Below are 24,431 nucleotides of genomic sequence, written 5' to 3'. Positions count from 1 at the left end.
AAACCCCAGGGCCAGATGGCATAACCAATGAAATACTAAAGCAAACGAAGGTAGCAGTGGCACCGATACTTACAGAAATTTTCAACTACGTGATAAACACAGAAATCATCCCAAAACAGTGGACTGAATCCATCATAATCCTTATATTCAAGAAAGGGAATCACTGCGATATTGGAAACTATAGACCCATCAGTCTAATGTCTAACATTTACAAGATTTTTGCAAAGATTATTTTGGAAAGAATAGGAAGGAAATTAGATGAGCAACAACCCATTGAACAGGCAGGATTCCGTAAAGATTTCTCGGTGCTAGACCACATCCACACTGTAAGACAAATTAGAGAAAAATACAATGAGTACCAGCTTGTATACTACATAGCTTTTATTGATTACAGTAAGGCTTTCGATTCTTTGATACACTCAAAAATCTGGGAAGCCTTAAAGGAACTGGGTATAGAGCACAATTATATAAGAATTATAAAAAACATTTATAAACACAGTTCGGCTTGTATCCGCCTAGAAAAAGAAGGAAATAAATTTCAAATACAAAAAGGCGTGAGACAGGGTGACCCCCTTTCACCAACACTCTTTCTGGCCGTAATAGAAATGATCTTCAGGAATCTGGAATGGAGGGACATGGGCATAACTATTAATGGCCGCGCGCTAACGCACCTACGATTCGCTGATGATATCGTATTATTTGCAAAAACACCAACTGATCTAAACAAGATGATAAATGATCTAGCATCGGAAAGTGCAAAGGCCGGATTAATCATTAATCCGGCCTTTGCACTCAATCAATTAAGAAGTCGCGGGAACAACATGGGGTAGAGTGGCCATAGAAAGGCCAGAATGGAGAAGGTTGGAGGAGGCCTTTGCCATCTGGCAAACGGACAAGCAAAAGTGGAAGAAAAGTACAATATACGAAAAATAAAGAAAAATACTGGCATGTCCGAATAGAGGCTATAATAAATAAATAAATAAATAAACTTAATAAATGAAGTTATTGTTAATACATAGATGTCTATATGTATTGAAAATTTACTTTAATCGGATCCCAATTAAGTGATATTCCAAATACTGAGGTTTGTAACCTTACACCTTAGTAATGAGATCTCAAGGATAGATTAGATTTTAATTGTATATCGAGTATCATCTATAATTCTATAGAATGTGCTCTCTTTTGTTCTGAATAAACAGTTAGAAATATATATTTTTTAAACCAGCTGTGTTGGCGCTGTGGCAACCTTCCTTAATTAGATGGTCAAGTTGTAAGCCTGAAGCTCAAAGCTTACATTCGTCTATTTATAGGGTTTTCCCTATAGGACTTTACAATATAAATAAATCAATTCGTCAGCGTGAGTCGGGCACGGGACGATGATCACCTACTTGCCTATTAGAAAAAACAAATAATTATGAACAGATATAGAAATCTGAAACTTAAAAGATTGTAGCGCCACAGTTTTTTTTGGTAGTTCGTTGGTTTAATGCGTTAAACCAGACACAAGCAATTACGCTTTATAATATCAGTTCAGATTTTTCCACTAATTTATTATTTAGATAATATAATGAATATATAAAAAAATCCGTAAGTAATGGAAATATACAAAGCAAAAAACCTTCAATGTACATAAGATATTCATAAAAGGAACAAACTTACATAAGGGAAAACTTTGTTTACGATGTTTATTTCTGAGGTAGCTCGGCCCAATTTCCCTTTATTAGAAACATCTTATTTACTTTGGATATTAAGGATATTATATGTTGCAAAATGAGGTCTTTGTGCCTCTAATACATGCTAGATGTAAACATTCGCTTATTGCTTTGTTTTAATCTCTGGTAGGCAATTTAATCCCCTTTTTATATTAATAATAAAAGCAGTCTTATTTCATTATATTTCGTCTTGTATTGTGTTGAAAACAGAACATTGATTTAATTATAACAACGATGTCACTAATATTATGAGGAGTATTTTGTATGCTTGAATTTCAAAAATTATATCACTATTAGAATGCTACTAAATAACATAACCAACATAAGCTATATTGGAATAAAAAATTAAGGTCCAGCCGAGCAAAGTTGAGACTACTAATTATGAATAAGAAGGTAGATCCGGAGGTGGTTCGGTCATTTCAGCCTGTTGACGTCTACTGATAGACAGGTTGAGGCCTCTCCCTTAAATTTCGAGTGCGGCCCGTTCTCCGCGTTCTGCTTCCAACGCATTCTTACTACACTCACTAGGTCATCTGTCAACTTAGTGGTAAGCCATCTAACGCTTCCCCGTCTGGTCCTCAGACTCCATTGCAGAACTTCTTGGCCCCATCGGCTATCAATTCTTCGAGCAATGTGCCCCGACCATTAAAGCTTATACACCCTATAAGTTATGTCAGTGATCTTAGTTCTTCTACGGATCGATTCATTTCTAATTCGATCGTGTATACACCAAGTGATTTTTTTGGGTAAACTATATTTAAATTAATTTCTTGACCCATCAACGCACCGATACTCGTAACTTTCTAGAGCGATGAAAAATACAAGCTAATATTAATAAAATAAATTTCTCATCAAAAGCTCTTTTTGAATCGCCACTCAGCTTCATTTTAATCCACTGGCTGAGAAACGACAAACAAGCGCTCCAACTCCGGATCCAATAATAATAAAAGGGATCATAAAAATTGTATTTATCGTCGAGCGTGGTCCTTACTCAATTCGAAAGAATAATGGCACCGCAAATTTTACCTCACTAATCTAACCGGACCGCGATTTATGTCACAAAAGAAATATGCTGACAGTTTTTGTCAGCCGCCTTTATGGCACAATTTGTGTTCAAATAATTGGATTATTTGTGCTCCGAAAGGATGGGAGTATGTCAATTGTTTTGTATTTTTAAAGGATAGATGGATTTTTAATGGAATTTAAAAATGTTAAGCTACATAAAAAGTTCCGCTGTGGTAACAGAAAGAACGTATGACCAGAAGGTATAATTCTCTGTGTAGGCCAAAAGCATAGATTAAACTAAGAATATATGCAAATTTCCTCCTACCTACCTAACAATCTACTCTAAAAAAAGTAGTATTGAATCGTAAACATATATTTTTATTACAGTTCAGCACAGACAGAAACAGACACAGTTCCTCACAAATTTTCTTCATCGTAATAACAGTGTTATTTGCTCATATAAAAAGAAAAAAGCTTTGGTCCACGGCAGTGATTTGAATGCTTTACTTCGGGTGAGAAACGCACACTTTATCACTACGCTAGCTAACGCCACATAATGCTCTGGTTGACAATCACAACCACAAAGTAATAAATGACAATCGCTAAACAAAAGCCTAATAATTTTAACAATAAATTCACGATTCCCAATCCGATTGTGGTTAATTATTTACGATCTACGGATAGTTGATCTGTAATAAAATTTTCAAACGATTACAGAAATCCATTCAGTTTTAAAAGCGACTCCGTTGCCGACAAATAACCTCATTAATGCCAAGACACGGGAATCCATTTTTATCGCTCTCAACATTTTTTCTTTTAACCGATCATATTAAAATGATACTGAAGTTTCTTAAGGTTTATTTTATATTGAACGTAAGGTATAACTTAATAATATGATATTTCACGCCTGATTCAAAAGAGATTAGTCTATTCCTAAGAATAGCTCAATGATGTTTAAAAAAATGTTTTTATTTTGTAAATTTTATGATCTATCCACCATAACTTTAACTAAAATTTACAGAAAAATGAGAAATCGTTGGATTTAGATTCCATTAGTGAGGGGTAGTCTTATTATTACACAATAGCTTTTTAAAAGACTGGTATTTGCCTAAGAATATGTATATTGAGGAATCTTTATATTAAAAAAAGGTGCCTTATTTTATGCCTATACTTCTGTTATAGATTTTTGGTATAATAGATTCTCTACGGCATTGAAGGCGATTAAAAATTTAGAATTTATTAAACTACAAAACATATAATAATAGTATTGTAATGTAGTTTTACGCAGCAATACGAGTATTGCGTAGGCACCATAAAGATTTGCTGTTAATAGAATTTTCCTCGCGCAGAAATGGTTGTAATCAGTTAAAACAAAGAATTTTCCACTGCGATTCTATAAGTAAATACTCCATACTTTTAAATTTTTGAAATTTTAATCTGTAATATTAAATAATTTTTCATTTTACTTCACCCGGTAGTAGCTAGATTAAATTCTTTCTTTCCTATTAAAAATTCTTAAAACGGTCGATTTGGATTTTTATAACGTTGTAACAACGATTAACGAGCTATCGGAAAAGAATTTTATTACTCTGAATAGTAAGGCAAATTAATTGTTTCATTGTGAAAAAGTATTTTCTTATTAATTAGAAATTGTTTTACCCATTTCAAATGGAAATCCAAATAGTATGTCATTAAAATAAGAAAGTTCACATAGAAAGACCACTAGTTTTGGAACTTTAACATAATATGGAAAGAATAAATCTATTTCTTTTTTCAATTCAGCTCAAAATAATGATAAGATTTAATGTTTCCAGCGAAAACCTAAGGCTATTGATGATGCCAATAAGCCGTTCTGTTGAGTAAAAACCAACTCATTTCAGTCAATTAGTCGCTCCAAACTTTGCTTCATAACAAACTTGCAAGATTTATAGTGAAATTACTTACCGATCAAAGTAGTAATTAAAACTAAGTTTTTAATTGTATGCGTAGTATACAAATACAGGTTTCTAAACTGTAACATTTATTACAAAAAATCCTGTAGTGCTACAAACTTTTAGTTCTGGGCCTCAGATTTCTGTAACTTTCTGTCAACTTTTTGTGGTCTAAGGCATGCCTGTTTTGTTACATATTGTTTTGTGCATATTGACAAAAAAGCCAATGGTGCACGCCGGGGCCGAAACTACGATGTCAGAGATGAGAGCCGAACGCTGAAACCACTACACTTGATTGTATATTTATTATGTATAAACTAAACGTCAGCTAATTGGTTATGAAGGTTGGTCATGCATACAGAGCCTCCACATAGGTATATATGTATGTAAATATACAACTAATAACACAATAAACACACAGAATTAGTTGGAAACTTATATCCACACTTATCGTCCTGAATAAAAATCATTATAGTTTTATAACATAAATCCAGCTGCCATTTTGTTCGCTATTCATTGCTGGTCACTTGTGAACAAAAACGCTTCTATTCAAAGGAACAATGAGTAAGCTATGTTGCAAATATTGAGTTCGAGCACTGGTTTGTACTCTGAAACGAGCGGTCGTCAAATTATACGATACTTTCATCAGAATACAGAAATTGTTTTTAATATAAGTATTGGGTTATAATGTCAGCGGAATACGGATTTACTTAGAATAAATATTGCTGACTATTGTACATTTGCTTATTTTTCTTTCATTACTTTAGCGAATCAATGTTACATGATGTTACATAGTTTATATTTTAATATTTGCAGAGCAACTAATTTTTTTATTTTATATAGTTTATTATCTAATTATTTGATAATACGATGTACACAACTAACCTACCTAAAATTTAAATTTCTCACTAAGTGTAAATCTTTGAGAAATATAGTATCTTTGTCTTGCTTTCGTATGTCTTGCCTTGCATTTAATGTACTTTTTCGAGATATAAATTATATTCCGTTTCAAAACCAATATAATATCTAAGAACTAAGCGCAAACTAAAAAATAAATTCCAAATTATAAAATTGCCACTGGAAAGAAGCTTCGTTGCATCTTCGTTAACTACCGCTGTCTATTCTGACATATCCCCTATATCATATATATGTATAAAATCTATGTATTGTCACAACTAAATAAAAACCAACCCCATAGGTATTTTTGTAGGATAATGTATTCTACGTGCTGGATTTACAGGTTAATTGTTACATCGCGACTTCCTTTGAACTCCTAAACAAACATAACAAACTTTAAGGTATCAAAACGTCGCGAAATTAATCACAAGTACCTTAAGGGGACCTTACATAAATTAGTTAATTATGTTTCTTACTGAGGCTTCAACAAATCATAAAGGGACATTAAAGTCTCGGTTAACCCTTTAGTCAAAGTTTTGACAGCATTTCTTCGGTATCTTTCACGCTTGTTCAATTGTGACGTTTGCAAAACTTCTAATTACCAAATATTAGCTTACATAATCCATAACACGCAAAACACTATAATATATTCTACCGTAATACTTTCATGGACGGGAATGTTTAACCATTCTTTAGTTCAGAACAAAAAATCAACATAAAGTTATGCAAAGTCAACAGCACCAGCAAACAATCCTCTTCAGCATATAACCAACTCCCACCATATTCCGCATATAAATTAACTCATAACTCAGTTGAATATTCGGGTCGAGGGTAGTAGTTTAGGGTCAGGAACGGCGGATGACTTAGCGGGTAGGGTAGCGATAGCGGACTGGTTTAGGATTATTTATAAATTATATTTATTTTATTTTATTTAAGTAATCGAAATCGATATATAAAGTAATGTATTTCTTCGTCCCGTTTGTCTAATTATTAAAATTATATTGCAGTCCGAGTTTTATTTTTCCAAGTTATAATACATAGTATATGAATACGTCTGTAGTGCGAGAAGTCGCTATGTGATTTATAAATTATATAATTATAATATATCTACTTAACTTAACTTACTTAATTATATACGTACTTTAGTACGATCGTTGCGTTTTGCATTATGGCGTAAAATAATAAATGTTTGGTTTACACAGGAATATGTATTGGAAAAAACCAAAAAATCAGCGACGACTATGTACGATTAATTCCGCTAATCCGCTATCACCGAGATTCTACCTGAACATAGTATGGCCACTAGGCTTTTATAAGACAGTTTAGATTGCTTTGTTACACCTATTGTTTGTAAATCTCTGCTAACATTATGTGGCTTCTGGTAATACTCTTAAATAAAACCTTTTTAGAACTTATATTTACTTTAAAATTGTCCTAAAGTTGTGCGCTTAGGGATTTTGTTAACTATTTTTAACATTATTTAGCTTTTGGTATTAAAACTAAATTGACAAGTGGGAGGGCGAGATGAAGCTTGATAAATTGGGCTATTTCTATAACAAAATCATATTACAAAACGTTCAAGAATAGATATACAAATTTATGATTCCATTCTTATTTTAAACCGTTTTAAAGGGGCCTTAAGCGTAGGAGGGTTTACTATTGATGTGTACGGTGTGATGAGACTGCGAACGACTAACCACTTTTCTTATGGGCTAATAATTTAAATTAGTTTTGTACTATTTCATTTAACGCAATATTGGTTTAATATAAAGTAAAAAAATCAGTGGCGCTACAACCTCTTTAAGTCTTGGCCTCAGATTTCTGAATCTGTTTCATCATCTTTTTTTAAATCTAATAGGCAAGTAGGTGATCAGCCTCCAGTGCCTGACTCACGCCGTCAACTTTTACGGGTCTAAGACAGGTCAAACTCCTCGCGGTGTTTTCCTTCACCGTTCGACCAAATGATAAATGCGCACATAGAAAGAAAGTCCATTAGTGCACAGCTGGGGATCGAACCTACGACCTCAGGTATGACAGTCGCACGCTGAAGCCACTAGGCCAACACTGCTCTCAAAAACACACACTATTCCTGTGTTGCTTTCACAAGTAATTGACTTTATATATATTTTATATGTGAGTAAAACATTAAAAACGAAAATACTCTATACTCATTTCACATTTTTAATGTAAATAAAAAAATTCTCTCTAGGTCCCTTAATCTAAATACTTAAAAGAAAAGTAAGCTTTCTTAGAACATTTGTCATAAGATTATTAAATTACTTCTCTGATTCATCCTATGTTGAATCATGAAATTATGAACATTAAACATAATTTATTCATATTTGATGTTAAATATTTTCTTCTAAAGAGCTATGGGTAATACAATTAGTACTTATATTGTTAATGTTAGTCATACATCCTTAACGCTAAGGAAACCTATTCAGTACGTCTACTTGCTACACTATAGCAGTGTCTAGAGTGCAATTCCATTAACGTAAGTCATTCACTTCGTTGGGGCTTTTTTCCAGCCATTCCATTAGTGTAATATCTTCATTTGAAAACTTTACTTTATTGGTTGTTGAATGTGCTGAGGTTTTGCCAATGTAATTGGAATAAGAGGATGAATGTTTTCGCTTCATTGAGTGTTATGTGTAATGGTCTAAGATCCCGATATACAACGACCTTCACCGAGATGCTTATTTAATGAAACGTATTTTATATTTAATTTAATATGTCAATAAATATAATCCATATGGGTTGCCTAGCAAATTTCAGTCCAGAGTATTTTAATTAATATTTTAAAAAAAATATTTTTTTAAACATTTCACCGGTATGATTATTAGATAAATTCTATACCAATCGAAAGTATGTAGCCCATAGAATATGCAAACGTTAGGTTGTTTTTAATCAATTAATTATTATTTATGTGTATATTTTTTATGTGACACTAAAGTATATATACATCTTTAGTAAAAAAGAAAGTTATAGTGATACATATATAATACTACCCTGATTAAAAATATTGATTGAAAAAAATTTTAAAAATTTACTACAACAAATTATAAAAAAATATTTTTTTTTAAAATATTAATTAAACATACTCTGGACTGAAATTTGCTATGCAACCCATATGGATTATATTTATTGACATATTAAATTAAATATAAAATACGTTTTATTAAATAAGCATCTCGGTGAAGGTCGTTGTATATCGGGATCTTATACTATAACGTAGGTGTAAAGGATCAATTCATTAGTATCGATTGACAGTACTATGTGTGTCTTAAGGTTCTTTTCAACTATGTTTTATTTATCCTTTAAAACTAATTCGACAATTAGTGGGCGAGCGAGATATAAATTGAGCTATTTCTATAACAAAATCCCTTCATTTTACAAGACGTAGTTCAAATATAATAGGTATTATATTTGAACAATTATACGTCCTATACTACGTATAACATAATCTTTTTCCGAGTCCATTCTTATTTTTAACCGTTTTCAAAGGGTAAGGCGTAGGAGGGTTTAGTATTAATGTGTAAGGTATGATGAGACTGCGAACAAAGTACCATTTTTCTTATGAAGTCTACCGTAATATACAAGCTTATTTTGTTTTGTAATTTTGAGATTTTGTTAATGAATCGATATTTTTTAATACTTTGTTGACTTATGTTTACAAAAAATTAAATTCATCCTACAATTAATCAACCACGTTGTGAAATCCTATAAAATATATTTTAGTACTGATATTGATTTATTCTTATATGCTCTAACTTAAGTTTTTATTTGTTCAATTATGCTAGTTAATGACCCTGTTAATATGTGTGTTATCCTAGGATATAATGGGTGATTCCTGCCTTAATATTTTTTAACCATAAGTTCATCTAGCCCACGTGCACTAACCAGACAAGTCTCATCTCTAAATCTTTCATTAGGCCCATAAATCGACACGGCATCTACTTGCTTATAGAAACTAGCTACCAGAGAGACCAGAGATCTGTAAAGTATAGTTAACTGAATACATGTTTGTTGGTTAATTTAATTTATTAATTTGTTTTTCACAATACATCCATTAAGTAAGCCGCTTAAATGCACACCAATCGTTTCCTTTTATCCCATTAGCACATAAATACTATTTGATTTTTAAGTATATTTGATAAGCTACCTATATTGATGTTGGAAGTTTATTGTGTAGAGTATGGTCACGTTTCTGCATATACCATTGATTATTAATGCGTTCATCAAGAGCGTTATGCCAGGACGCTCAATTTGTGCGATATTGTGTATAGGATAGTGTCTAAAGAAGCTTCTAGCCTTGTCATTAATTATTAGTATATTATAATTCAAGTGAAACACGTATCTTTCTTAAGTTTCTTATGTGTTTTATGTGATAATAAAGTTTATTTTATTTATTAAAATGCCCATATAAACACATCGGGGAAGTCGTAATGTATGAAATGTCTTCTGTTCGACCGCGAATATTTTGTTTTTAATAAGAACTAGATAGAAATGAACGTTGCGTACCTGGCCATGGCCATACCAGGCAACGTGACAGCTACCACCTCCTTAAATTAATTACAATGGGTAAAAACCAGCGTAAATGAGGTGTCGGCAGAAGGGAAATCATGGCGTAACGATAGGGAGTGGACGGGTATTGCGATTGCGGAGGAGTTGCTGCATCTGGCACAGGGCAAGACACGCTTTGCGAGACTGACGGACGACCTCCAGTAATGAAAACCAAAAGACAATCGAAATGAGAATGCTTATTTTACTTAAAGTATTCATTCTCGTTTTTTTATGCATTTGAAACTATAACAGATACATAGATAGCTATTAAGTTTGGTCCTCATTATTGAAGAAATAACATAATTTAACAAATCTAAATTTAAAATATTGTTAATAGATAAAAATCGCACTGGTTTACGTAATGGAGCACTTGCACGAGATAATTTATCATACCGGCTTACTTGCAAATTAACAAGAGTACGCCACGAGTATTTAGCTAATCTCGCTTCGGAACTGGCAAAGTTAGTTTTAAACATAAACATAATTGTGTTATCCGTAACTTACGCTTGTTTTAGACATTTTAGGAAATTAACTTTTGATACTAATTAACGGTAAATGCTTTTATGAAGATATAATTATCAACTCCTCAAATTGTTACATCTTTACTTTTTGAGATCATAATCTTAAATGTCTAATTTAAAAATATTTTGTAACGAATTATCTTTGATTAGTTAACACGAACTAATCAAAGACAATATATAGAAATTGTATTAATTTATGACCACGTTCAGTAATTCAGTAAATGTGCCGTGTTTCATTAAGTGTAGCCGTATTTGTTGGAGGTATATACGCGTACAACGTGTTGTACGTACTTAGAACTTTCTACAACGAATACTTCAAATACTTGTTTATATAAAAAATGTATTGGCTTATGGATTTATATATTCTGAAGTTAAGGTATACAAAATATATTTTCTTTACTTTCTAATGTCATGAAAAGAATTTTATTATTTAATGATCCCAGTCTAGGACGTTAATTTAGTTGACTACAGTTAAGGGCAAAGGTCATATTTTACCATCGAAGCGCGCGAGTGATGACAAGAATTTTTGTCTTTCAGACATTCCACTTTCCATGCATTGTCACAGAGAAAAATACTCTACGCACATATAAAGAAAATAGTGCACAACTTCAGTACTCTTAGAACGTATAAATTGGCAGAATTTTACAATGATTACAGATGACGCTAATATGTGTCAAGTTAAAGATAGAAGGTGCGTTTTGCAAAATAAATATTTTGTTTTATAAAACGGAAATTGATTGCCAAATGATAAGTTAATTATTGATTTCATCAATGGAATTGAGGGTTACAAAATACCGTATTATATATAGTTACCATACGATTTGGAATTGTTCGCTTAACCACTACAGAAACACTGCTAATGTATTTCAATTGTAAACTTATATGGATTAGCTTACTGTGAGTTGAAATTAAGTCAAATGCAGCATGCAATTTAAGTATAACTACACTTTGTTAAACTTTCACTCTAGAGAGATATGAAAGCTAGTGACATATGAATTCTATTTCTATGGTTAAGGATGCAAAAGTAAATAATTTGAAATTCGAATAACCAATTGAGAACAGAATGCGTCCGTAAAACAAAAGACGCGCGTTTTGAATTTCGCCCTAAATTATAAAGAGATAATTTAAATTAAGAACAGAAAAATCGGTATCAAAATATTTGTAAAGTATTTAATCTTAAATTACAAAACTTTTAATATTCGTCGCATTTCCAGTATTGTCGATTCGTTTAAAATCAAGCTTACGTAGCGTAAACCAAAATTAAATTAATATGAAATGTATTGCAAGGTCAATTCTTAAATTAACTGCATACATTTTTAAACATAAATGAAATGCAGTTATAATCAAAAAATATATGGCAAAATAAACTAACGTTAATTTTGACATTAAAATTTAGTCTTTTATTTACGACTGTATTACTAGTTCTACGTGTATATAATCTATTCATTTCCTAAAAATTAAGCCCTGACTTTGTCTACTGTTAAGTACACAAAACGTCAGTTCACCATAAATCAATGGTAAGACTTGAAAGGCCTTGATAACTACTAGATTTTCTTTTGTTTTTTTTTTTAATAACCTTAGTCTTATTTGCCTAGATCCAATATACTTGTCTTTACATGTAATATATTACGCACTGATCTCCCCAGGATTTATAGATTACTCGATAATTTTCGAATAAAGGTATTATTGTCGTTGTTAATTTGAACTGCAATTAATCAGGTGTCCGTGTAATTTGGCAGTTTGCTAATTACCATTCACAGTGAAAATTGCCGAATTTAAACGGAATTTAGTGTTGTAATTCACGAATAAAATATAGCCTACTTGGAAATGTAGCTGTTTGGTCCTGACATAAGTAATTTATGTATTGGCTTCCTTATTCGGTCCTTCCTGCGTTCCTGGGTTCTTGCGTCTGAAACACGGCTAATAGATTTTTCTTGTTACTGCGCACTGAAAACTGAACACTCGCTGGCAGCGTGAATGGATCGTGAAGAAACCGGAACGCACAAAAGTCGACGACATATTGTGTCAGGGACATATGATCATTTACATGTCCTTGAGAGAGAAGAAAAAATTTGGGTAGTTGTAGATATTGAAGTAATTTTGTAAAATAATACTTTTGTTTTAAAAGTTATTAAAGTCAGTTTTATATTATTTTTGTAAGACCGGGGAACAACGCAGTTGACATCGTTGAAACTGGTATATCCTACGCCCAAACCACCACGTCTATCAGGCTACTGATAAAAAAACGGATCTATAAACAAAACATACCAATTCACACGTTTCATTAGGACTTTGTACTACGATTTTATAAAAACATCAACTATACAAATTGAAATAAACTAATATTGTGTTCTATGATAAATTATTGAAATGACCTCAACAACTATGCACACTGATGTAGCTAATAAGATATTACTACAACAGTATGCAGGTGTGTATTATATAATATGTCAATACGAAGACCTATATTGTAGCGGCGTCCATGCGTCGGGTTGTCTCTCTCCCAAAAATATGACGAGGGGGCCGATAGCTGGCCATGCGTCATACTCGTGAAAGGGCTACCTGTGGTCGTACTTGAATTCGTGTATGCGGTGATGTTAGTTATTTCGACTATATATTTGCGTGTTATTTCCACGAGAATGTAAGTGCGTGCTCCTATTTCACCGTGCCTCCTGCTGATAGAGGACAAATCTTTGTATTTAATTTATTGTATTATTATTTATTACTTAAGATGGAACTTGGTGTAATGGTTGCAGTTCCAAACAACACAAACAACAAAAAGAGTGGCGGAGAGTTTATTGCCAGTTCTTCTCTTCCATTCTACACCCTTGATTTGAGAACTGGCAGTAAATGTTAAATTAGAAGCATTTCATATATTTATTTTCTCTTTTTGACGTTCATAAGTATACATTGTGTTACCTATATGAATAAATGATTTTGACTTATTATTATCTTTTAATTTAAGGCCAGACATTGTTTTAAAAAGAAAAGGATATTCACACCTTACAGAACTGTTTCTATAAATTAATATGCCTCGGAGCGCTGGCTTTTCGCAAAGAGCTTTACTTAGGATTAGAAGGGTCCATGCCGTTAAGTTCAGTGATCGGAACCTTTTTAGAATGATCCATGTTTGTATAGGATAGTAATCTTACCTTCCATTTTGTTAAGTAGCAATTTATATCATACTAGTTTGGGCCACGACTTGTGAAGTTAAGTAAATCGTGTGCGGCGGTGCGGTGCGGGCGATATACTTCGGGATATGATATGTCCCTTATTAATAAGACAATAGTTTTGATTAACTTCTTTAGCACTAATTTGTTTTTAATTAAAAATTGTATCTATTTCAACGTTTCGCTTGAATAGTCGCTGTTTGATTGAGGTATATATATATATATATTGAGCTATAGCTATGGCTATAGCTTACGTTAGTCGTGGGTCTGTGATAAAATTCCACATATCTTTTAGAATATACCCAGAAGTCACATACGAACTCTTAAATTTTGTAACATTTTTCGAAGGTGAAATTTGGATTTTTGTCTTTGCTAAACACATATTATTTTACTGTATATTAATAAAAGCTCCAAATTTGAAAATAAAATTACATTTGCCACTAGGTTTTATTGATATATTTTGTTCATATTATATCCATTCTTTTTTTCACTCATTACATACAGTTCACTTGTTTATGTTATTAAATGTATTTTAACAGCAGTTATAATTTAAAAAATGTTGTAATTATACAAAGTAGCGAAATTTCAAAGATAATTTAAAAAATAACAAACGGTATCCCTAAATACGTACCACAGAGGATAGAAGTAACAATATGGTTGCCAAATTAAATATAACCCAAGTGAGGCAAAGTTCTGAACTTGTGACCGCTGAATTGGCACTTACAACTATGGTAATTTGCTTACTAACTTACGTTGAACGTTGTTACAAAATCGATTATTCGGGCGTCTGGAATGTGATACAATCTTCAAGGATTTGTCAGCCTTGGCAACGACACTCTCTATAAAGTATAATAAATCACAGTACGAAAAATCACAATAAATTAAAATATGTAACATTTTACTATATTTTTACCACCCCATAATAGGCTACGCCGCACTTATCGAGCTTTAGCGATCAAAGAGAAATTCAACGAATATTTTTGTCAATTTTTGGCTAACGCATGTGGTAGGTGTTGCTATGTTAAAATAGTTAAATGCAAAAAGTTAGTAGTAATAGGATCTAGTCATTTCTCAACTTTTATTTTTCTAACGGATTACGAAATAAACAAATAAATATATGCTAGCACTACAGGTCCATATAAATTTATGTCATTAAACACATATGTTCTAGCAATCTTACAGCGTAATTACTAAAAATTTAAGTGGAACAATAAATTTTTGTTTGATTGCATGCGCATTAATTTGCATACAACCCCAAGCAGGCCTCAGATTTTTGTATCTGGTCTATTTTGGTTTTTCTTATAGGCATTCAGATGATCGGCCTTTTGTGTCCCACACGTTGGAGATTTATAAGTCTATCGCATTGCATGGCATCACGATGTTTTCCTTTGCCGTATTAGCAAGTGTTAAAAGCGAATTGAATTGAATTGAAGAAATAACATAATTTAACAAATCTAAATTTAAAATATTGTTAATAGATAAAAATCGCACTGGTTTACGTAATGGAGCACTTGCACGAGATAATTTATCATACCGGCTTACTTGCAAATTAACAAGAGTACGCCACGAGTATTTAGCTAATCTCGCTTCGGAACTGGCAAAGTTAGTTTTAAACATAAACATAATTGTGTTATCCGTAACTTACGCTTGTTTTAGACATTTTAGGAAATTAACTTTTGATACTAATTAACGGTAAATGCTTTTATGAAGATATAATTATCAACTCCTCAAATTGTTACATCTTTACTTTTTGAGATCATAATCTTAAATGTCTAATTTAAAAATATTTTGTAACGAATTATCTTTGATTAGTTAACACGAACTAATCAAAGACAATATATAGAAATTGTATTAATTTATGACCACGTTCAGTAATTCAGTAAATGTGCCGTGTTTCATTAAGTGTAGCCGTATTTGTTGGAGGTATATACGCGTACAACGTGTTGTACGTACTTAGAACTTTCTACAACGAATACTTCAAATACTTGTTTATATAAAAAATGTATTGGCTTATGGATTTATATATTCTGAAGTTAAGGTATACAAAATATATTTTCTTTACTTTCTAATGTCATGAAAAGAATTTTATTATTTAATGATCCCAGTCTAGGACGTTAATTTAGTTGACTACAGTTAAGGGCAAAGGTCATATTTTACCATCGAAGCGCGCGAGTGATGACAAGAATTTTTGTCTTTCAGACATTCCACTTTCCATGCATTGTCACAGAGAAAAATACTCTACGCACATATAAAGAAAATAGTGCACAACTTCAGTACTCTTAGAACGTATAAATTGGCAGAATTTTACAATGATTACAGATGACGCTAATATGTGTCAAGTTAAAGATAGAAGGTGCGTTTTGCAAAATAAATATTTTGTTTTATAAAACGGAAATTGATTGCCAAATGATAAGTTAATTATTGATTTCATCAATGGAATTGAGGGTTACAAAATACCGTATTATATATAGTTACCATACGATTTGGAATTGTTCGCTTAACCACTACAGAAACACTGCTAATGTATTTCAATTGTAAACTTATATGGATTAGCTTACTGTGAGTTGAAATTAAGTCAAATGCAGCATGCAATTTAAGTATAACTACACTTTGTTAAACTTTCACTCTAGAGAGATATGAAAGCTAGTGACATATGAATTCTATTTCTATGGTTAAGGATGCAAAAGTAAATAATTTGAAATTCGAATAACCAATTGAGAACAGAATGCGTCCGTAAAACAAAAGACGCGCGTTTTGAATTTCGCCCTAAATTATAAAGAGATAATTTAAATTAAGAACAGAAAAATCGGTATCAAAATATTTGTAAAGTATTTAATCTTAAATTACAAAACTTTTAATATTCGTCGCATTTCCAGTATTGTCGATTCGTTTAAAATCAAGCTTACGTAGCGTAAACCAAAATTAAATTAATATGAAATGTATTGCAAGGTCAATTCTTAAATTAACTGCATACATTTTTAAACATAAATGAAATGCAGTTATAATCAAAAAATATATGGCAAAATAAACTAACGTTAATTTTGACATTAAAATTTAGTCTTTTATTTACGACTGTATTACTAGTTCTACGTGTATATAATCTATTCATTTCCTAAAAATTAAGCCCTGACTTTGTCTACTGTTAAGTACACAAAACGTCAGTTCACCATAAATCAATGGTAAGACTTGAAAGGCCTTGATAACTACTAGATTTTCTTTTGTTTTTTTTTTTAATAACCTTAGTCTTATTTGCCTAGATCCAATATACTTGTCTTTACATGTAATATATTACGCACTGATCTCCCCAGGATTTATAGATTACTCGATAATTTTCGAATAAAGGTATTATTGTCGTTGTTAATTTGAACTGCAATTAATCAGGTGTCCGTGTAATTTGGCAGTTTGCTAATTACCATTCACAGTGAAAATTGCCGAATTTAAACGGAATTTAGTGTTGTAATTCACGAATAAAATATAGCCTACTTGGAAATGTAGCTGTTTGGTCCTGACATAAGTAATTTATGTATTGGCTTCCTTATTCGGTCCTTCCTGCGTTCCTGGGTTCTTGCGTCTGAAACACGGCTAATAGATTTTTCTTGTTACTGCGCACTGAAAACTGAACACTCGCTGGCAGCGTGAATGGATCGTGAAGAAACCGGAACGCACAAAAGTCGACGACATATTGTGTCAGGGACATATGATCATTTACATGTCCTTGAGAGAGAAGAAAAAATTTGGGTAGTTGTAGATATTGAAGTAATTTTGTAAAATAATACTTTTGTTTTAAAAGTTATTAAAGTCAGTTTTATATTATTTTTGTAAGACCGGGGAACAACGCAGTTGACATCGTTGAAACTGGTATATCCTACGCCCAAACCACCACGTCTATCAGGCTACTGATAAAAAAACGGATCTATAAACAAAACATACCAATTCACACGTTTCATTAGGACTTTGTACTACGATTTTATAAAAACATCAACTATACAAATTGAAATAAACTAATATTGTGTTCTATGATAAATTATTGAAATGACCTCAACAACTATGCACACTGATGTAGCTAATAAGATATTACTACAACAGTATGCAGGTGTGTATTATATAATATGTCAATACGAAGACCTATATTGTAGCGGCGTCCATGCGTCGGGTTGTCTCTCTCCCAAAAATATGACGAGGGGGCCGATAGCTGGCCATGCGTCATACTCGTGAAAGGGCTACCTGTGGTCGTACTTGAATTCGTGTATGCGGTGATGTTAGTTATTTCGACTATATATTTGCGTGTTATTTCCACGAGAATGTAAGTGCGTGCTCCTATTTCACCGTGCCTCCTGCTGATAGAGGACAAATCTTTGTATTTAATTTATTGTATTATTATTTATTACTTAAGATGGAACTTGGTGTAATGGTTGCAGTTCCAAACAACACAAACAACAAAAAGAGTGGCGGAGAGTTTATTGCCAGTTCTTCTCTTCCATTCTACACCCTTGATTTGAGAACTGGCAGTAAATGTTAAATTAGAAGCATTTCATATATTTATTTTCTCTTTTTGACGTTCATAAGTATACATTGTGTTACCTATATGAATAAATGATTTTGACTTATTATTATCTTTTAATTTAAGGCCAGACATTGTTTTAAAAAGAAAAGGATATTCACACCTTACAGAACTGTTTCTATAAATTAATATGCCTCGGAGCGCTGGCTTTTCGCAAAGAGCTTTACTTAGGATTAGAAGGGTCCATGCCGTTAAGTTCAGTGATCGGAACCTTTTTAGAATGATCCATGTTTGTATAGGATAGTAATCTTACCTTCCATTTTGTTAAGTAGCAATTTATATCATACTAGTTTGGGCCACGACTTGTGAAGTTAAGTAAATCGTGTGCGGCGGTGCGGTGCGGGCGATATACTTCGGGATATGATATGTCCCTTATTAATAAGACAATAGTTTTGATTAACTTCTTTAGCACTAATTTGTTTTTAATTAAAAATTGTATCTATTTCAACGTTTCGCTTGAATAGTCGCTGTTTGATTGAGGTATATATATATATATATTGAGCTATAGCTATGGCTATAGCTTACGTTAGTCGTGGGTCTGTGATAAAATTCCACATATCTTTTAGAATATACCCAGAAGTCACATACGAACTCTTAAATTTTGTAACATTTTCCGAAGGTGAAATTTGGATTTTTTTCTTTGCTAAACACATATTATTTTACTGTATATTAATAAAAGCTCCAAATTTGAAAATAAAATTACATTTTCCACTAGGTTTTATTGATATATTTTGTTCATATTATATCCATTCTTTTTTTCACTCATTACATACAGTTCACTTGTTTATGTTATTCTTGTTTTATTAAATGTATTTTAATTGCAATTATAATTTAAAAAATGTTGTAATTATACAAAGAAGTGAATCTTCAAAGACAATTTAAAAAATAACAAACCGTATCCCTAAATACCTACCACAGAGAATAGATGTAACAATATGGTTGCCAAATTAAATATAACCCAAGTGAGGCAAAGTTCTGAACTTGTGACCGCTGAATTGGCACTTACAACTATGGTAATTTGCTTACTAACTTACGTTGAACGTTGTTACAAAATCGATTATTCGGGCGTCTGGAATGTGATACAATCTTCAAGGATTTGTCAATGTTGGTAACGACACACTATAAGGTATAGAATACAGAAAAATCATAATAAATTAAAATATTTAACATTTTACTCTATTTTTACCACCCCATAATAGGCTACGCCGCACTTATCGAGCTTTAGCGATCAAAGAGAAATTTAACGAATATTTTTGTTTTGTCTTTTAGTTAGTTAAATGCAAAAAGTTAGTAGTATTAGGATCTAGTCATTTCTCAACTTTTATTTTCCTAACGGATTACGAAATAAACAAATAAATATATGCTAGCACTACAGGTCCATACAAATTTATGTCATTAAACACATATGTTCTAGCAATCTTACAGCGTAATTACTAAAAAATTTACTGGAACAATACATTTTTGTTTGATTACATGCGCATTAATTTGCATACAACCTTAATGCTTGGGCCTCAGATTTTTGTATATGTTTCGTGATATTTTGGTTTTTCTTTTAGGCATCCAGATGATCAGCCTTTTGTGCACACTATTGCATTTCATGGCATCACGTTGTTTTCCTTTACCGTATTAGCAAGTGTTCAAAGCGAATGTAGGCAGACAATCAATTGGTGCACAGCTGGTGTCCGAACCTACGACCTCGGGGATGACAGTCGCACACTGAAGAACTAATCCTTTCTCTTATATTATATATTAATTAGTTATTTTAGAACTGTTACTTTTTTAAGTAGTAAATATAAATAATATATATATGTACCTAAGAACAATTATGTCCTATTTGAACTATTTAACCCTTTTCTTGATAGTGTATCTGTAGAGATACATCAGAATTAAAAAAAATCTAGTGTTATTATTTTTAAGCGAAACCATGATATTTTTTTAAGACTATATAGGTCATTTCTTAGTTTCGGAACGCAACTTAAGTTTTTTGTGTTGGTATGACTGATGAGCTGTCAAACTTCACTTTAGTTTAAGTTCCAACTTGTTGCCTCGCAAAAAGGTAAGAAAAGTTATGATTTTTTCTTGTTTTTATGTATTGAATAAGTGGATGTGTTAAGTTATTAATTAGAGATATATTTAGCACTAAAATAATTACTTTGGACATTCTTTAATTGTCTGGTTGATGCTTCATGTGACTTTTTTAATGAATGTATCTCCTCGTGTACATTGCCAAGAAACTAACAATTCTATATATATTTGATATGTATCTCATGGTACACACTGCTAGCTTTACTAACAACTTTTACAAAATCGTCATGTATCTGTATGTGCACACTGTCAAGCTGAATAACTGTTCATATAGCTATGCATGGCTTATTTTATATATTAATTGTAGGTCCATATGCTTTCAAGAGCTAGCAAAATACTCACATTGGTGCCAAAACACAGTCAGTCATCAAAAAATGATAAAGAAAGTTCGGATTCTAGTAGTGAATTCGAGAATTTTAATCTTAAAAAACGCGATAGTACTGAATCTTCATCTGCTCCTTCGCTTCCTTCTTCTCTTGGAAATTTTCACATACTTCCTGACAACAACCTCACTTCCTGCCCTACAGTATCAATGAAACCAGCGTCTGAAAGTATTTCTTTGGATTCTTCAACTCAAGATTCTCTTCACTCGGTCACACCTCCTTCACCAATTGCCATTGTGAATGTTATTCGAAATAAAAAGCCTAGATTTAACCGAATAGTGCCTGAAACACCAGAGTCATCGCCAGCAATAGTAGCAGCCTCACCATCGCCGTCAAATATAAATACACGCTCAAAACAGCCACGGCTAGCTGTAAGGCGCCTTGCACCTATACAAAGAAAGCAACTGAAATTCCATTGGAATTACAAGAAATTTGAACATTACGCCGAAATACACAATAAACATTTACCTTCAGATACCATAAAAACACCACTAGAATATGTTCAATACTTCTTTGATGATGGCATCCTTAACATGATTACAGAGCAAAGCAATTTATACTCAACTCAAACAATTGGTCGTTCTCTTAATTTTTCAACACAAGACATCAAAGATTTTATTACAATAAATTTGATAATGGGAATCGTGAATATGCCGGCCTACACTGACTATTGGTGTCAGGAATTCAGATTTTCACAAATAGCTGATGTAATGACACTCAAAAAATTTCAACAGATACGACGGTACATCCACTTCAACGACAATCTGCTTGATGACGGTGATCGGTATTTTAAAGTTAGGCCACTCATTGAAAGTACGTGCCAACTTTTTGAGAGTTCCTCATGAAACCAGGTTCAGCATTGATGAAATGATGGTGCCATATAAGGGCAAAAAAGCCGGTAATCGAAAACAATACATAAAGAGCAAGCCTCGCAAATGGGGGTACAAAATATTTGTTAGAGCTGGCGTTTCGGGCTTCATTTAGGTTTCGACATCATATTATACAAGGGCTCTTACATTCTGGGAGACAGCAGCCATTCAAAAACTATGATTCTAACGAACGAACGAACGAACTACTGATTATTAACGTGTTTTTTATATTTATTTTCATATAAATTATTATATAATCAAGTCATAGATAATTTGGCAATGTATCTGTAGAGATACATTGATAGCGTAATATATTTATCAATGCCCTTGGCAATGTATCCCACAAGATACGGGTGTTTTTTGTAAAGGGGTAGTTTGAATATTTTTTTTAATATTTTTTCTAGACCCCTTGGGTCATTAAAGTTAAGTGCTATGAATATTATTTTTATATTCGAAAAAATAAAATTCTGCCAAGTTAAGGGTTAAGTCACTGAGTACATAAAGATTTTATAATTAGCAAAATTATAAATGTAATAAGATACATCTTTATGTTATTTCATCTTTATGGCGTTTCAATGAGCACACATTATTTTATACCAGTGAAAAAATCATTTCAAATCATAAATTATTAGTACAATGACGCCATAAATTGAAATGACATCTACTCACTTGACAGATTGACAGCACAAATTTGCCTGACAACGCGAGTGTATTTTGTTAAATCCCGGAGCTTGACTATTATAACGTCATCAGCAAATACAAAAGCCAGCACAATAGCTGATCAAAAACTTAATTTACATAATTTCATCTACACTCCCGGAGGTTTTGTATACGATGATAAAGTGTTTTGCTGGGAATTCATTGAATGCTAAATTTCGTGAGCTTAGAAACTAACATGCATACTGTCTGTTATTGCTTTTGGTTAATTTCGAACGGCTTTCAGATTTCAATTTTTATCTGCTTGATTTAGTCGTAAAATGATAAAATATCATCAACTTTTATGCGTAACAAGGAACGTACGTCTATATCTTTTTATTTCTTTATTCCGTATTCAAAGTTGTACGTACCAATTAGTAAACTAATAAATTAAATATCTATGGAAATAAATCTGGTTAAATAATGAGTGTACTTACACAAGGATTACGAATAAATTGAACAAAATTTTTTCAATCACCTTAATTAACATTTTTTAAATGCAGTAGTGTTAGTTGATAAATGGTGCGACTGTTAAAATCTGTATTTGCTTTTAAAAGCATCTATATGGTAAAGACTCATTGAATATGGGTAAATTATTGTCGTGTAATCAATGCCATCAACTTGGACAAAGTTTAACTTGTTTACAAGTTGTAAAAAAAATGGTAAATCTAGTTCTGTATCGTAAAATAATTAAAAATTAAACTAACATATCGAAACTTAACAAAACTTAGAACGTTATGTATAAAAACTTAACAGCAGAAACTAGAATACAACTGGAAAAACAAAAATATACACACAAGAATCTCCTCTCAACCTATTCACGGGAATCATCTGATAGATCTGTTCTTGGTTATAGATCTCGACTTAAATGATATTTTGGAATAAGCAGATATCTGATTCGTATTCTCGTATTAATCAATAATTAAAATACAATTTAGAATTCGAACCTCATCCCCGACTGAGATAGTGCGTCATCGTGACCTTGCCTATATAAAAAATAAATATAAAAAAAACAAATAGCAATCGGGGCTCTGATTATTATTTCAATCGTTATATTTTTGTAGAAATCTTAATTTTGTATGGCTTCTAATTTCTGTATATTATTGTATACCTTGTCAATTCGCTATAGTATATAAACAAAGATATAAAGTCGTGTTATATAAAATTTTATCCAAATAATAAATTATAACTGTCCTTGTTTACTCGACTGAAAATAGAATGGAAATGCCTTGAGTCTTGACACAGGCTCAGGATGTTTTATGGGCACCTGTAATCCAGGATAAAGATTCTTATACAATTTTGCACACCGTTTTGGGAACAGTTTACGAATAAACATTACTGGATTACGTGGAACCTTTTGATAATCGTTTCCTTAAGTGTTTCAAGCTTTTGTTTTGTTACATTTGGAAATGTTTTTCAATTATAATGATATACATATTCGCTGTGGCAACTACTATTTGCTATTTTTCTTTGGTTAAACAATGTAGATAAATTACCCGAGAAACTCCAGGTTATGCGCCATCATTATCCGTGGTGTATCCATGGTATCCTACAAAGACTGGTATTTGCCTGTTCCACAGTTGGAAATAGAAACCACCACACAGATTGTTTCATTACATTTAGTTACCATATATCACGTACGCCCAAGTTTGTATCGTGTTACAAGTAAAAATATCATGTCTCAAACATCCCCCGCTTATAATCCCTGTATTGAGCACACCTCGCACCTTAATGCAACTTGCTTTTAACCCACTTCGGATGAAAGCGTATGTATGCGGGACGCTTAAGTGGGCGTCTGTTACACCGTAACTAAAATGCACTTATATAAAATAAAAATTTTAGACAACATATCTAGAATTTGTTTGCTTAAGACTTTGATCAAGATTTAGTTATTAAAATGAGTTCTAGCCTTTCAGGTTCTTTTGTGAGTTCATAGAATTGTATTGGACTCTTTAGAGTTTATATAATTGTTATTTAATACAAATGGTTAATTAAACAAGAAAACAAAAATATACACTTATTACACATCATTTAAAAA

At 32.1% G+C, this 24,431-nt stretch overlaps 1 protein-coding gene across 1 annotated transcript in view; it reads left to right on the top strand.

Moving 5' to 3' along the window:
• The window catches only part of LOC125053276, a 95,284-nt gene that overhangs the window by 40,819 nt on the left and 30,034 nt on the right, over nucleotides 1–24,431 (top strand). The window lies entirely within an intron of this gene.

The sequence above is a fragment of the Pieris napi genome, chromosome 10 (genome assembly GCF_905475465.1).
Source record: "Pieris napi chromosome 10, ilPieNapi1.2, whole genome shotgun sequence".
NCBI lineage: Eukaryota > Metazoa > Arthropoda > Insecta > Lepidoptera > Pieridae > Pieris > Pieris napi.
This window is presented reverse-complemented; position numbering and strand designations above follow the sequence as displayed.